The sequence below is a fragment of the Callithrix jacchus genome, chromosome 16 (genome assembly GCF_049354715.1).
Source record: "Callithrix jacchus isolate 240 chromosome 16, calJac240_pri, whole genome shotgun sequence".
NCBI classification, from domain to species: Eukaryota; Metazoa; Chordata; class Mammalia; order Primates; family Cebidae; genus Callithrix; species Callithrix jacchus.
Window position 1 is genome coordinate 74,885,217 of NC_133517.1, and position 14,536 is coordinate 74,899,752.

General features: G+C 39.4%; 1 long non-coding RNA gene across 3 annotated transcripts in view; it reads left to right on the plus strand.

Moving 5' to 3' along the window:
* The window catches only part of LOC144579768 (uncharacterized), a 656,332-nt gene that overhangs the window by 258,924 nt on the left and 382,872 nt on the right, over positions 1-14,536 (plus strand). The window lies entirely within an intron of this gene.

The following is a 14,536-nucleotide window of genomic DNA, read 5'->3' on the forward strand; positions in this document are numbered from 1 at the left end:
TTAACAATCCTTAATTTTTTTGTCAATCTGCTAGGTAAAATTGATTTCTAATTATTTTAATTTAAATTTCTATGATTATCAATAAAGCCGATCATATTTTAATATATTATCTGGCTTTTGGTACATCTGTGAATTACCTCAATATGACTTTTGCCCATATTTGCAGGGGAAACACTTTATTATAGATACGAATCTTTTTTATGTATATGCATATGTCCTGGGCACTCAATATGTGCTCAAAGGTTTTCTGCTGATCTCAGTATGAACTGATCACTTTGGCATGTGGTCTTTCATCAGAAAATAAACACAATGTATTTATTCTTTTTTCTCCTTCTCCCCAAATGTCAGCTGTTATCAAATTTAAAGAAAAAAATTATGGTCAATTATAATAATCAGCTAACCTCAAGCACTTGGAATTATCTACTGTTGCTCCTTAACTTAATTTCTATTATGTGTTTTTACCTAATTGTCATCTTTTGTAGTGTGTTCACTTTTACAAGTTGTTGCAAAAATTTTATGTTACTGTAAGTATAAATAAATTTAAAACTGTATCCCTTAACAGTTTTAGTTTCTCATTATAATATTATTAGCTTTTATCTCAGATAATTTCATTAAGGTGTCAGTAGAACATATAACAGCAAAGATATAAAATAGAAATAACAAATTACGCTACCCCCCACACCCTAGTGCTGTGAGAGAATGAAAATATCACAGCTCTGTATACTTCAAGGGAAATTATAAATTGAGATAATTAAACTTCAGATCTGGTTTTGAGCTTTCTGGAAATGAAGATAAAAAGAGAAACAAGATTATTTCCAAGATAGTCATTGTCTTAAAGTATCTCCTTTTGGCAGCAACCTCTCCTTTTTAAAGTGCCTGTTTTTGCTGGCCCGCACTGATGTCAACAAACACCTTGGTCACAGCCTCAGCTAGATTGAAAGCTTTTCAAAGGTAAGAATCTGCCTTATGCTTCTTTTGAATCACTCAGGGTAAGTGATTAGCAGACCAACATTGAAAAATTAGTGCTAAAAGTGCAAAACCACGTGATCCTCCAGAAGTAGAGATCAGAGAGTGACTTGAAACTAATTTTTTTTTTTTTTTTTTTTTTTGAGACTGAGTCTCACTCTTGCCCAGGCTGGAGTGCAGTGGTATGATCTTGGCTCACTGCAACCTCTGCCTCCCAGGTTCAAGCAATCTCTGGGATTACAAGGGTGCCACCATGCCCAGCTAATTTTGGTATTTTATTTGGGTGGGGGTAGAGACAGGATTTCACCATGTTGGTCAGGCTGGTCTCAAACTCCTGACCACTTCGGCTTCTCGAAGTGCTGAGATTTCAGGTGTGAGCCACTGCGCCCGGCCGCCTGAAACTGTAATTTAAATAGAAGATTGAAGAAGCGGGGAGGGGAACAGGTAGGGCAGTGAATAAATGGCAAGTACCCAGCCTTCGTTTTTCATCCCAGCTTGCCTTGGGTGAATTAGCTAACCCGTGTCTCAGCATTCTCATCTTCTAAATGAGAATGACAGTGATATATCTCTCATTTGTTTTGAAAACTATGTCGCATTAAACAGAGCTGTTACTACTGTCACTATTACGGAGGTGTTTGGGCTACACTGGTCCACCACAAGTTCAGATTGTGCATCCTGAAGGTTGATGATGCTTATAAGGTCAACCAGCACTCCCACTTCATGTAACAAAAACCTGCCTACTGAGCAGGTCTTTGAAAGGGCCTGGGAAGTTATTATTTTGCTGGGCTTCAAGAAAAATTAGTATGCCCAGAGGTGTTTTCTATGACAACAGAACTGTGTGACTCTGGCTGAAGGAATTTAACGGTGAGTGGGCTATACATGTAAAAGTGTGTTGGTGTTGAAAGACTTCTCTGTGCTGGGCTGGTTGAGGGTGAATCGTACTCTCTCTCATGCAAGTCAGAATTCCTTGTATGTGTTTGGTCCTAGAAATGAATTTTGGATTTTACCCAGCAGTTTTTAAGAGGTGCTTTGGCTTGAGCCTAGGGAAAATTTACCTGGGCTTGTTTGGATAACTGAAATGTGAGTCTCCCTGAACCCCTGCTACTTGAGGAACTGATGAGACACTTAAGGAAGAATTGGGGAGAATGATGCTAGGGGACTAGTTCACCTTCCTCCTCAGTATGGATGCAGAATTCATGGTGTGTTCTAGTATTTTTCACTGACATTATATTTCCAAGCCAGATCCCCATAAATACAGATGATCCCTGACTTATCTTGGTTTGACTTAAGATTTTTGGTCTTTAGGATGGTACAAAGGTGATATGCATTCAGCAGAAACTGTACTTGAATATTCAGTGGATTACATGAAGATTTTAACACTTTATTATAAAATATGCTTTGTTTTAGATGATTTTACCCAGTTGTAAGCTAATGTAAGTGTCCTGAGCTTGTTTAAGGTAGATTAGGCTAAGCTACTCTCTTCAGTAGGTTAGAAGTATTAAATGCATTTTTGACTTAGAATATTTTCATTTTCTGATAGGTTTATTAGGACATAATCCCATTATAAGTTGGGGAGCATCTGTGTAATTGAGTCCTACTGAAATGGAGAGGGAGATGCAGTTAGCAGTGTAAGTTAGAGTGAATGAGACATTCTCTTATTTTAAAATGCTGCAAGTCACCAAATGGCTCTGCTTTGGCTTCTCTGAGAAAATGAGCCACTTGTTGCCATAGCACTGTGAGGCTTGCTCTCCTGAGGGCTCCTGTGCATCTATAGCAGGGTCTGGGCATGTCTGCTGCATCCAGATGTTCTTATTTTAGGTTGCCACAGCCCAAAGGATGGGGATGGCAGGTGGACATAATGACACCCACTGGTATGGCACCAGGAGGGAAATAAGACACCACAGGGAAGCTTCATCTCCCTATCAATCAATCAATCAATATATATCTATCACCTATCTATAATTGTCTATTATTTATTTTTTATTATTTTTTTATTGCATTTAGGTTTTGGGGTACATGTGCAGAACATGCAAGATAGTTGCATAGGTACACACATGGCAGTGTGTTTTGCTGCCTTCTGCCCCTTCACCCACATTTGGCATTTCTCCCCAGGCTATCCCTTCCCAGCTCCCCCCGCTGCTGTCCCTCCCCTATTTCCCCCAATAGACCCCAGTGTGTAGTACTCCGTTCCCTGTGTCCCTGTGTTCTCATTTTTCCTCACCCGCCTATGAGTGAGAATATGCGGTATTTCATTTTCTGTTCTTGTGTCAGTTTGCTGAGAATGATGTTCTCCAGATTCATCCATGTCCCTACAAAGGACACGAACCCATCATTTTTGATTGCTGCATAATATTCCATGGTGTATATGTGCCACGTTTTCCCAGTCCAGTCCATCAATGGGCATTTGGGTTGGTTCCAGGTCTTTGTAAACAGTGCTGCAATGAACATTCGTGTGCATGTGTCCTTATAGTAGAATGATTTATAGTCCTTTGGATATATACCTGGTAATGGGATTGCTGGGTCAAATGGAATTTGTATTTCTAGGTCCTTGAGGAATCACCACACTGTCTTCCACAATGGTTGAACTAATTTACACTCCCACCAACAGTGTAAAAGTGTTCCTATCTCTCCACATCCTCTCCAGCATCTGTTGTCTCTGAATTTTTTAATGATCGCCATTCTAACTGGCGTGAGATGGTATCTCAATGTGGTCTTGATTTGCATCTCTCTAATGACCAGTGATGATGAGCATTTTTTTCATATGTCTGTTGGCCTCATGTATGTCTTCTTTTGTAAAGTGTCTGTTCATATCCTTTGCCCATTTTTGAATGGGCTTGTTTTTTTCCTGTAAATCTGTTTGAGTTCTTTGTAAATTCTGGATATCAGCCCTTTGTCAGATGGATAACCTGCAAAAATTTTTTCCCATTCTGTTGGTTGCCGATTCACTCTAGTGACTGTTTCTTTTGCTGTGCAGAAGCTGTGGAGTTTGATTAGGTCCCATTTGTCTATTTTGGCTTTTGTTGCCAATGCTTTTGGTGTTTTGGTCATGAAGTCCTTGCCTACTCCTATGTCCTGAATGGTTTTGCCTAGATTTCCTTCTAGGGTTTTTATGGTGCCAGGTCTTATGTTTAAGCCTTTAATCCATCTGGAGTTAATTTTAGTGTAAGGTGTCAGGAAGGTCCAGATTCTGCTTTCTGCACATGGCTAGCCAGTTTTCCCGACACCATTTATTAAACAGGAAATCCTTTCCCCATTGCTTGTTTTTGTCAAGTTTATCAAAGATTGTATGGTTGTAGATATGTTGTGTTGCCTCCGATGCCTCTGTTCTGTTTCATTGGTCTATGTCTCTGTTTTGGTACCAGTACCATGCTGTTTTGATTACTGTAGCCTTGTAGTATAGTTTGAGATCTGGTAGTGTGATGCCTCCTGCTGTGTTCTTTTTGCCTAGAATTGACTTGGCTATGCAGGCTCTCTTTTAGTTCCATATGAAGTTCATGGTGGTTTTTTCCAGTTCTGTGAAGAAAGTCAATGGTAGCTTGATGGGGATAGCATTGATTCTGTAAATTACTTTGGGCAGTATAGCCATTTTCACAATACTGATTCTTCCTAACCATGAACATGGAATGTTTCTTTATCTGTTTGTGTCCTCTCTTACTTCATTAAACAGTGGTTTGTAGTTTTCCTTGAAGACCCTTATGTTCCTTTTAAGTTGTATTCTTAGGTATTTTATTCCTTTTGTAGCAATTGTGAATGGCAGTTCGTTCTTGATTTGGCTCTGTTTAAGTCTGTTATTGGTGTATAGGAATGCTTGTCATTTTTGCACATTGATTTTATATCCTGAGACTTTGCTGAACTTGCTTATCAGTTTCAGGAATTTTTGGGCTGAGGAGATGAGGTCTTCTAGGTATACTATCATGTCATCTGCAAATAGAGACAATTTGGCTTCCACCTTTCCTATTTGAATACCCTTTATTTCTTTTCCTTTCCTGATTGCTCTGGCTAGCACTTCCAGTACTATATTGAATAGGAGTGGTGAAAGAGGGCATCCTTGTCTAGTGCCGGATTTCAAAGGGTATGCTTCCAGTTTTTGCCCATTCAGTATGATATTGGCTGTTGGTTTGTTGTAAATAGCTTTTATTACTTTGAGATACGTTCCATCAATACCGAGTTTATTGAGGGTTTTTAGCATAAAGGGCTAAATTTTGACAAAGGAATTTTGTCAAATGCCTTCTCTGTGTCAATTGAGATAATCATGTGGTTTTTGTTTTTGGTTCTGTTTATGTGGTGAATTACGTTTATAGACTTGCGTATGTTGAACCAGCCTTGCGTCCCTGGGATGAATCCTGCTTGATCATGATGGATAAGTTTTTTGATGTGCTGTTGCAATCGGTTTGCCAGTATTTTATTGAAGATTTTTGCATCTATGTTCATCATGGATATTGGCCTGAAGTTTTCTTTTCTTGTTGAGTCTCTGCCAGGTTTTGGTATCAGGATGATGTTGGTTTCATAAAATGATTTGGGAAGAATTCCCTCTTTTTGGATTATTTGGAATAGTTTCAGAAGGAATGGTACCAGCTCCTCTTTGTGTGTCTGGTAGAATTTGGCTGTGAACCCATTTGGACCTGGGCTTTTTTTGTGTGGTAGGCTCTTAATTTCTGCCTCGACTTCAGACCTTGTTATTGGTCTATTCATAGTTTCAGCTCCCTCCTGGTTTAGGCTTGGGAGGACACAGGTGTCCAGGAATTTATCTATTTTTTCCAGGTTTACTAGTTTATCTGCATAGAGTTGTTTGTAATATTCTCTGATGATGGTTTGAATTTCTGTGGAATCTGTGGTGATTTCCCCTTTGTCGATTTTTATTGCATCTAATTGGTTGTTCTCTCTCTCTCTTTTTTTGATCAGTCTGGCTTGTTGTCTGCCTATTTTGTTGATCTTTTCAAAAAACCAGCTCTTGGATTTATTGATTTTTTTGAAGGGCCTTATATATCTGGGTGCTCCTGTATTGGGTCCATATATATTTAGGATCATTAGTTCTTCTTGTTGTATCGATCCTTTTACCATTATGTAATGACCTTCTTTGTCTCTTTTGATCTTTGTTGCTTTAAAGTCTATTTTATCAGAGACGAGAATTGCAACTCCTGCTTTTTTTTGCTCTCCATTTGCTTGGTAAATCTTCCTCCATCCCTTTATTTTGAACCTTTGTGTATCCTTCCATGTGAGATGGGTTTCTGGGATACAGCACACCAATGGGTTTTGGATTTTTATCCAATTTGCCAATCTGTGTCTTTTGAGTGGTGCATTTAGCCCATTTACATTTAGGGTTAATATTTTTATGTGTGAATTTGCTACTGCCATTTTGATGCTAGCTGGCTGTTTTGCCCATTAGTTGATGCTCTTTAGCATTTGGTATGTTTTTGAAATGGCTGGTACTGGTTGTTCCTTTCTATGTGTAGTGCCTCTTTTAGGAGCTCTTGTAGAGCAGGCCTGGTGGTGACAAAATCTCTGAGTACTTGCTTGTTGGTAAAGGATTTTATTTTTCCTTCACTTACGAAGCTCAGTTTGGCTGGATATGAAATTCTGGGTTGAAAGTTCTTTTCTTTAAGGATGTTGAATATTGGCCCCCACTCTCTTCTGGCTTGTAGAGTTTCTGCTGAGAGATCTGCTGTGATTCTGATGGGCTTCCCTTTGTGGATAACCCAACCTTTCTCTCTGGCTGCCCTTAGTATTTTCTCCTTCATTTCAACCCTGGTGAATCTGACAATTATGTGCCTTGGGGTTGCTCTTCTTGCGGAATATCTTTGTGGTGTTCTCTGTATTTCCTGGACTTGAATATTGGCCTGCCTTGCTAGGTTGGGGAAAATTTCCTGGATAATATCCTGAAGAGTATTTTCCAGCTTGGATTCATTCTCTTCATCACATTCTGGTACACCTATCAAACGTAGGTTAGGTCTCTTCACATAGTCCCACATTTCTTAGAGACTTTGTTCATTCCTTTTTGCACTTTTTTCTCTGATCTTGTTTTCTCGTTTTATTTCATTGAGTTGATCTTCGACTTCAGATATTCTTTCTTCTGCTTGGTCAATTCGGCTGTTGAAACTTGTGCATGCTTCGCGAAGTTCTCGTGTTGTGTTTTTCAGCTCCTTCAATCCATTCATATTCCTCTCTAAGTTGTCCATTCTTGTTATCATTTCCTCGAATCTTTTTTCAAGGTTGTTCGTTTCTTTGCATTGATTTAGAACATGTTCTTTTAGCTCACGGAAGTGACTGATTATCCACGTTCTGAAGTCTGATTCGTCATTTTGTCACACTCATTCTCCATCCAGCTTTGTTCCCTTGCTGGTGAGGAGTTTTGGTTTTTTGTAGGAGGTGAGGTGTTTTGGTTTCTGGTGTTTTCCTGCTTTTTGCACTGGTTTCTTCCCATCTTTGTGGATTTATCCACCTGTTGTCTGAGTAGTTGCTGACTTTTCGATTAGGTCTCTGAATGGATACCCAGATTGTTGGTGATGAAGGATTTCTGTTACTTAGTTTTCCTTCTAGCAGTGTAGCCCCTTTGCTGTATGACTGCTGAGGTCCACTCCAGGCCCTGTTTGTCTGGGGTACACCTGTAGCAGCTGCAGAACAGTGAGGGATGCTACCAGTTTCTTCTTCTGCTATCTTTGTCCCAGAATGATGCCCGCCAAATGTCAGTCTGATCAGTCCTTTTTGAGGTGATTCTTTGGATATACAGGGATCAGGGAGCTGCTTGAGGAGACGGTCTGTACTTTATAGGCACTCAAGTGCTGCGCTGTGATATCCGTTGTTCATTCAGGGCTGTTAGGCAGGTGCGTGTAAGTCTGCTGCAGCAGAACTTGTAAAACCCCTTTTTTTCCTCAGGTGCTCTGTCTTGGGGGGTCCGGGCTTTCTTTATGAGTATCCGTTGCACTGCCCTGCCCAGCTAGGAGGCAGTTCTGTCACTATTTGCCTGCCAAGGCTCTGCCCTACTACTGTGGGGTCCGCCCTCTTGCTGTGCACTCCGCCCTGCTGCCATGGGCTCTGCCCTGCTGTGGTGGGCTCCCCCCTGCTGCTGTGGGCTCCACCCTGCTGCCGTGGAGTCCGCCCTGTTGCTGTAGGCTCTGCCCTGCTGTTGTGGGCTCTGCCCTGTTGGCGGAGTCTCTCTGTTATGGTGGGTTGCCTTGGCAACCGCAGGCTGCATCAGCAATGGGAGTGTACCTCAGTAGGGGCAGAATGCCTCGGTAATGGCGGATGCCCCTCCCCCACTGAGCTGCACTGTCCTGGATTCAGCTGTGCCCGCAGTGAAACTCTCAACCCCAAGTGTTTTGAATCGCCATTTTGTTTGTCTTTGTGGGGGTGGGACCCACTGAGCCTGATCACCTGGCTCCCTGCCTGAGAGCCCTTTTTCTTTTTTTTTTAAGTTGAGCAGTTGACTCTCTCCCAGGTGTTTCAGTTGGCTGCTCATATGGCACCAGGATCTGTGTGATTTCCCATTCAGTGACCCACTGCGCTGGCTCAAATGTCGCTTCCCGGGAATCTCCTGGTCTGGCTCACTGTCCAAGTCCCATTTAATCAGATGGATATGCTAATCTGCCCTCCCAAGTCTCAGATTGCCAGTTTAACAGGGCACCCAGACCAGTGCGTTTTGTGTGGAGTGCTGCTGCGCTGCGGGGCTGGCTGAAACAGCCACGCCAGCCGAAAGGGCTGTGCTGGTGTCCCGTGTCTCTCCTACACCTGGGAATTTCCCCATTCTGTGGGCAACAAAGATCCATCTGGAAATGCGGCTTGGACTCACCCTCTGCGCCTTCACTGAGAGCTGCAATCCTGAGTTGCTCCTACCATGCCATCTTCTCGTGTTCTGATTTCTTGAGTGATGGCTACCAGCTCTCCAAGTGTCACAGTAGGTGAGGCATCCCTGTTTATTATTTATTACATTTCTGAGTACATGTGAGATACCTGTTAGGAAAATCCAGAATTACTTGTTGGGACTTTTCAGGGAGCTGTTACCTCAAGCTTCTGGAGTCAAGTTAGAGAAAAGGAGTCCTTAGCTTCTTTGTCCCATATTTAGAGTTAGTGGCTGATAGTAAAATTAAGGTGGGCTGGGCATGGTGGCTCATGCCTGTAATCAAAATACTTTGGGAGGCCCAGTGGGGAGGACTGCTTGATCCCAGCAGTTCGAGACCTGCCTGGGCAAGATGGCTAAACCCCATCTCTGCAAAAAATACCAAAACAAACAAACAAATAAAAATTAGCCAGGTGTAGTGGCACAGGCCTGTAGTCTCAGCTACTTGGGAGGATGAGGTGGGAGGACTACTTGAGCCTGAGAGGTCAAGGCTACAGTGAGCCATGATTGAGCCACTGCACTCCAGACTGGGTGACAGAGAGAGACCCTGTATTAAAAAATAAAAAAGGTGGAGCAGTGACAATAATTAGTTGGGAGGTTATAGAGCTGAGACAGCTCCAGTGCCTTGAGTTCCTATGTAAGCAAACTGAAACCCAACTCACTGTAAATAGTAAAACAAAACAAGCTTAACCAATCAGAAACAATTAAGTGATCTTTAACCAGGAATTTTCTGCTTAACCAATCAAATATTTTCTTTGTTTTGTTTCATCCAGCACCCTATAAAAGCTTTACCCTCTCATTTCCTCGGTGGAGTCCAAACTGCTTGTGGTTTGGCACTGCCTTATTCACGAATCCCTGTTTGCTCAAATAAACCTTTAAAATGTTAATGTGCCTAAGTTTATCTTTTAACAGAGCCTAATGCAAGGAAGTGGCAAGCCCTAGAAAAAGATGGAAAGAGAGACAGAGGGAGAACAAGAATTGCCAAAAATATGCATTGTGACTTAAAGTTCATATAAAGAAAAAATAAATCATTAAGAAAAAGTTGTTTTTTAAGATACGGTTAAAAGATTCAAGAACAGTAGTGAAGATCTTAATAAAAAATTATTGGTAATGGAGAGAGAGAGAGAGAGAGAGAGAGAGAAAAGATTGAGAAATTCGAGTTAGACAACCTGGTTGTGTGTGTCCTTGCATAATATCTTAACTTCCCTGTGTTTCAGTTTCAGCATTCTTGCGGAGATCCCTGTGGACTTTACAGAGTTGTCATGAGAACTCAGTGTGCCATACTGAAACATCTAGCTGAGTATCTCTTATGAATTACATGCTCTGCATTTGTTTTTTAATATTTATTAAAATCTAGAAGGAAGAATAGCCATGCAATGAAAACAATAATTTCTTAGTTATCATCATTATTATCAAAACACTTGTTTTGAACATTTACTATTTTTCAGTGGCGGTGTCACTTTTTATTGAGGTGAGGGTTGTTATTATTTTTCTTTTTTTAATTTTTGTTTTAGGTTCAGGGTTACATATGCAGGTTTATTATATAGGTAAACTGTTATCACAGGGATTTGTTGTACAGATTATTTTGTCACGTAAGTATTAAGCCTAGTTCTCATGAGTTGACTTTCCTCATCTCCCTCCTCCCACCCTCCACCTTCCAGTAGGCCCTGGTATTTGTTGTTCTCCTCTATGTGTCCACGTGTTCTCATCATTTAGCTCCTACTATAGGTGAGAACATGTGATATTTGGTTTCTTGTTTCTACATTAGTTTGCTAAGGATAATGACCTGTGGTTCTATCCATGTTCCTGAAAATGACATGATCTCATTCTTTTTTATGGCTGTATAGTATTCCGTGGTGTTTATGTACCACACTTTCTTTATCCAGTCTAGCATTGATGGACATTTAGGTTGATTCCATGTCTTTGCTATTGTCAGTAATGCTTGAATGAACATACCCATGCAAGCATCTTTATGATAGAATAATTTGTATTCCTTTGGGTATATACACAGTATGGAATTGCTAGGTTGAATGGTAGTTCTGTTTTTAGGTCTTTGAGGAAGGGCCACACTATTTTCCACAATGGTTGAACTAATTTACACTCTCACCATTAGTGTATAAGTGTTTCTTTTTCTCTGGAACCTTACCAGCATCTGTTATTTTTAACTTTTTAATAATAGCCATTCTGACTGGTGTGAGATGGTATCTCACTGTGGTTTTGATTTGTATTTCTCAAATGATCAGTGATGTTGAGCTTTTTTTCATATGTTTGTTGGCTGCAGGTATCTTTTTTTTTTTAAAAAGTACCAATACCATGTCTGTTCATGTCCTTTGCCCACTTTTTAGTGGAATTCTTTTATTTATTTAGGTAAATTTGTTTAAGTTTCTAATAGATGCTGGATACTAGACCTTTGTAAGATGCATAGTTTGCAAAACTTTTTCCTGTTCTGTTGGTTGTCATTTACTTTAATGATAGTTTCTTTTGCTGTGCAGAAGCTCATTAGCCTAATTCGATCACATTTGTCAATTTTTGCTTTTGTTGCCATTGTTTTTGGTGTCTTTGTCATGAAATCTTTGTGCATTCCTATGTCCAGAATGGTATTTCCTAGGTTGTCTTTCAGGGATTTCATAGTTTTGGGTTTTATATTTAAGTCTTTAATTCATCTTGGGTTAGTTTTTGTATTTGTTTTAAGGAAGGAGTCCAGTTTCAATCTGCAAATAGCTAGTTACCCCAGTACCATTTATTGAATAAGGAGTCCTTTCCTCATTGCTTATTTTTGTCAGCTTTGTCCAAGATCAGATAGTGTAGTTGTGCATCCTTATTTTTGAGCTCTCTATTCTGTTCCATTGGTCTACATGTCTGTTTTTGTACCAATACCATGCTGTTTTGGTTATTGTAATCCCGTAGTATAGTTTGAAGTTGGGTAGCATGATGCCTCCAGCTTTTTTCTTTTGGCTTAGGATTACCTTGGCTATTTGGGCTCCTTTTTAGTTCAAAATGATTTTTTAAATAGATTTTTCTAGTTCTGCAAAGAATGTCATTTTCTAGTCCTGTAAAGAATGTACTTTGATAGGAATAGCATTGAATATATACATCACTTTGGGCAGTATAGCCATTTTAGCAATATTGATTCTTCCTATCCATGAGTGCAAATTTTTTTTATTTGTTTGTGTCATCTCTGATTTCTTCAAGTAGTGTTTTGTGGTTCTCCTTATAGAGATTTTTTTCATCTCCCTGGTTAGCTGCATTCCTAGGTATTTTATTCTTTTTGTGGCAATCATGAATGGGATTATGTTCTTGATTTGGCTCTTGGCTTTGATGCTGTTGGTGTATGGAAATGCTACATATTTTTATTTATTGATTTGTATCCTGAGACCTTGCTGAAGTTGTTTATCAGCTTACAGAGTTTTTTGGGCCAATACTATAAGGTTTCCTAGATATAGTGTCATGTCTACAAACAGGGTTAGCCTGACTTCTTCTCTTCCTACTTGGATGTTCTTTATTTCTTTCTCGTGTCTGATTGCTGTAAAAAGGAATTCCAATAGTATGTCAAATAGAAATGGTGAGAAAGGGGATCCATGTCTTGTTCCAGTTTTCAAGGGGAATGCTTCCAGCTTTTGTCCATTCAGTATGATGTTGGCTGTGGGTTTGCCAGAAATGGCTCTTATTATTTTGAGGTATGTCCTTCAACACCTACTTTATTGAGAGTTTTTAACATAAAGGGATGTTGAATTTTATTGAAAGACTTTTCTGTATGTATTGAGATAATTATGTGTCTTGTGTTTTTAGTTCTGTTTATGTGATGAGTCACATTTTAAAATTTGTGTATGTTGAACCAACCTTGCAGCTCGGGAATAAAGCATATTTATCATGGCAAATGAGCTTTTTGATGTGCTGCTGGATTTGGTTTGCCAGTATTTTGTTGAGGGTTTTTGCATCAATGTTCATCAAGAATAGTGGCCTGGAATTTTCTTTTTTGTTGTGTCTCTGCCAGGTTTTGGTATCAGGGTGATGTTGGCCACATAGAATGATTTAGGGAAGGATCTCTCCTTTTCAGTTTTTTGGAATATTTTCATTAGCAATGGTACCAGCTCTTTGTAAATCTGATAGAATTTGGCTGTTGCTTTGTCTAGTCCTGGGTTTGTTTTGCTTGGTAGCCTATTTATTACTGACTCAATTATGAAGCTTATTATTGGTCTTTTTAGGGATTTAATTTCTTCCCACCTCAGTCTTGGGAGGGTGTATATGTCTAGGAATTTATCCATTTCTTTCAGGTTTTCTGGTTTATGTGTACAGAGGTGTTCATGATATTTTCTAATGCTGACTTGTATTTCTGTGGGGTCAGTGGTAATATCCCCTTTGTTGTTTCTAGTTGTGTTTATTTGGATCTTCTCTCTTTTCTTATTAGTCTAGCTAGCAATCTACCTGTTTTGCCAACTTTTTTCAAAAAACCAATTCTTAGATTTATTAATTGTTTGAATGGTTTTAAGTGTCTCATTTAGCTCTGATTTTTGTTATTTCTTGTTGTCTTTCTGCTTTTGGTTCTCTAATTCTTTTAGGTGTGATTTTAGGTTGTCAAATTGAGATCTTTCTAATTTTTTGATATGGTCATTTAGTGCTGTAAATTTTCCTCCTAACACTGCTTTAGCTGTGCCCATGAGATTCTCGTATGTTGTGTTTTTGTTCTCATTGGTTTCAAAGAATTTCTTGATTTCAGAGTTAATTTCATTATTTACCCAAGAGTCATTCAGGAGCAGATTATTCCATTTCCATGCAACTCTATGGTTTTAAATGAAATTCTTAGTCTTGATTTCTAATTTGATTGTGCTGTTATTCAAGTTTAGCCTAAAGTTGCCTTCTTACATATTTAAGTTCAGTGTAAAAGTTTTTCAGTGCATCATGAACTATAACAAGTTGAAGTGTAAATTGACCATAGCCTACATCTGTGCCAATCACTGAGTATTGGCTAAATGTAACCAACTGTTTGAACCATGTTAAAATAAGGCAAATGCCAACCTGTAATCAATCCAGCTGTTCTGTACCTTGCTTCAAGTTTCTCAGTACAAGGTTAGTATGGATATGTAGGAATTTGATCCTGTCATCATGATATTAGCTGGTGATTATACAGACTGTTTTGTGTGGTTGCTTTATAGTGTCACTGGTCTTTGCGCTTAAGTGTGTTTTTGTAGTGGCTGTTAATGGTTTTTCCTTTCCATATTTAGTGATTCTTTCAGGAATTCTTGTAAGGTAGGTCTGGTAATAAATTCCTTCAGCATTTGTTTGTCTGAAAATGTTCCCATTTCTCCTTTGCTTATGAAGCTTAGTTTGGCTGAATATGAAATTCTAGGCTTTTCAATTTTCTTTAAGAATATTGAATATAGGCTCCCAATTGTAGGATTTCTGCTGAGAGGTCTGATGTTTGTCTGACAGACTTTCCTTTGTAGGTTACCTCACCTTTATCTCCAGCTGCCTTTAACATTGTTTTCTTTCATTTCAACCTCAGAAAATTTGATAATTATATGTCTTGGGAATGATCTTCTTGTGTAGTATCTTACTGGGATTCTTTGCATTTCCTGAATTTGAATGTTGGCCTCTAGCTAGGTTGGTGAAATTCTCGCGGATGATATCCTGACATGTTTTTCAAGTTGCTTACACTCACTCAGTCTCTTTTAGGGTCTCCAATAAGTCATGGAGTTGGTCTTTTTACATAGCCCCATATTTCTTGGAGGTTTTATT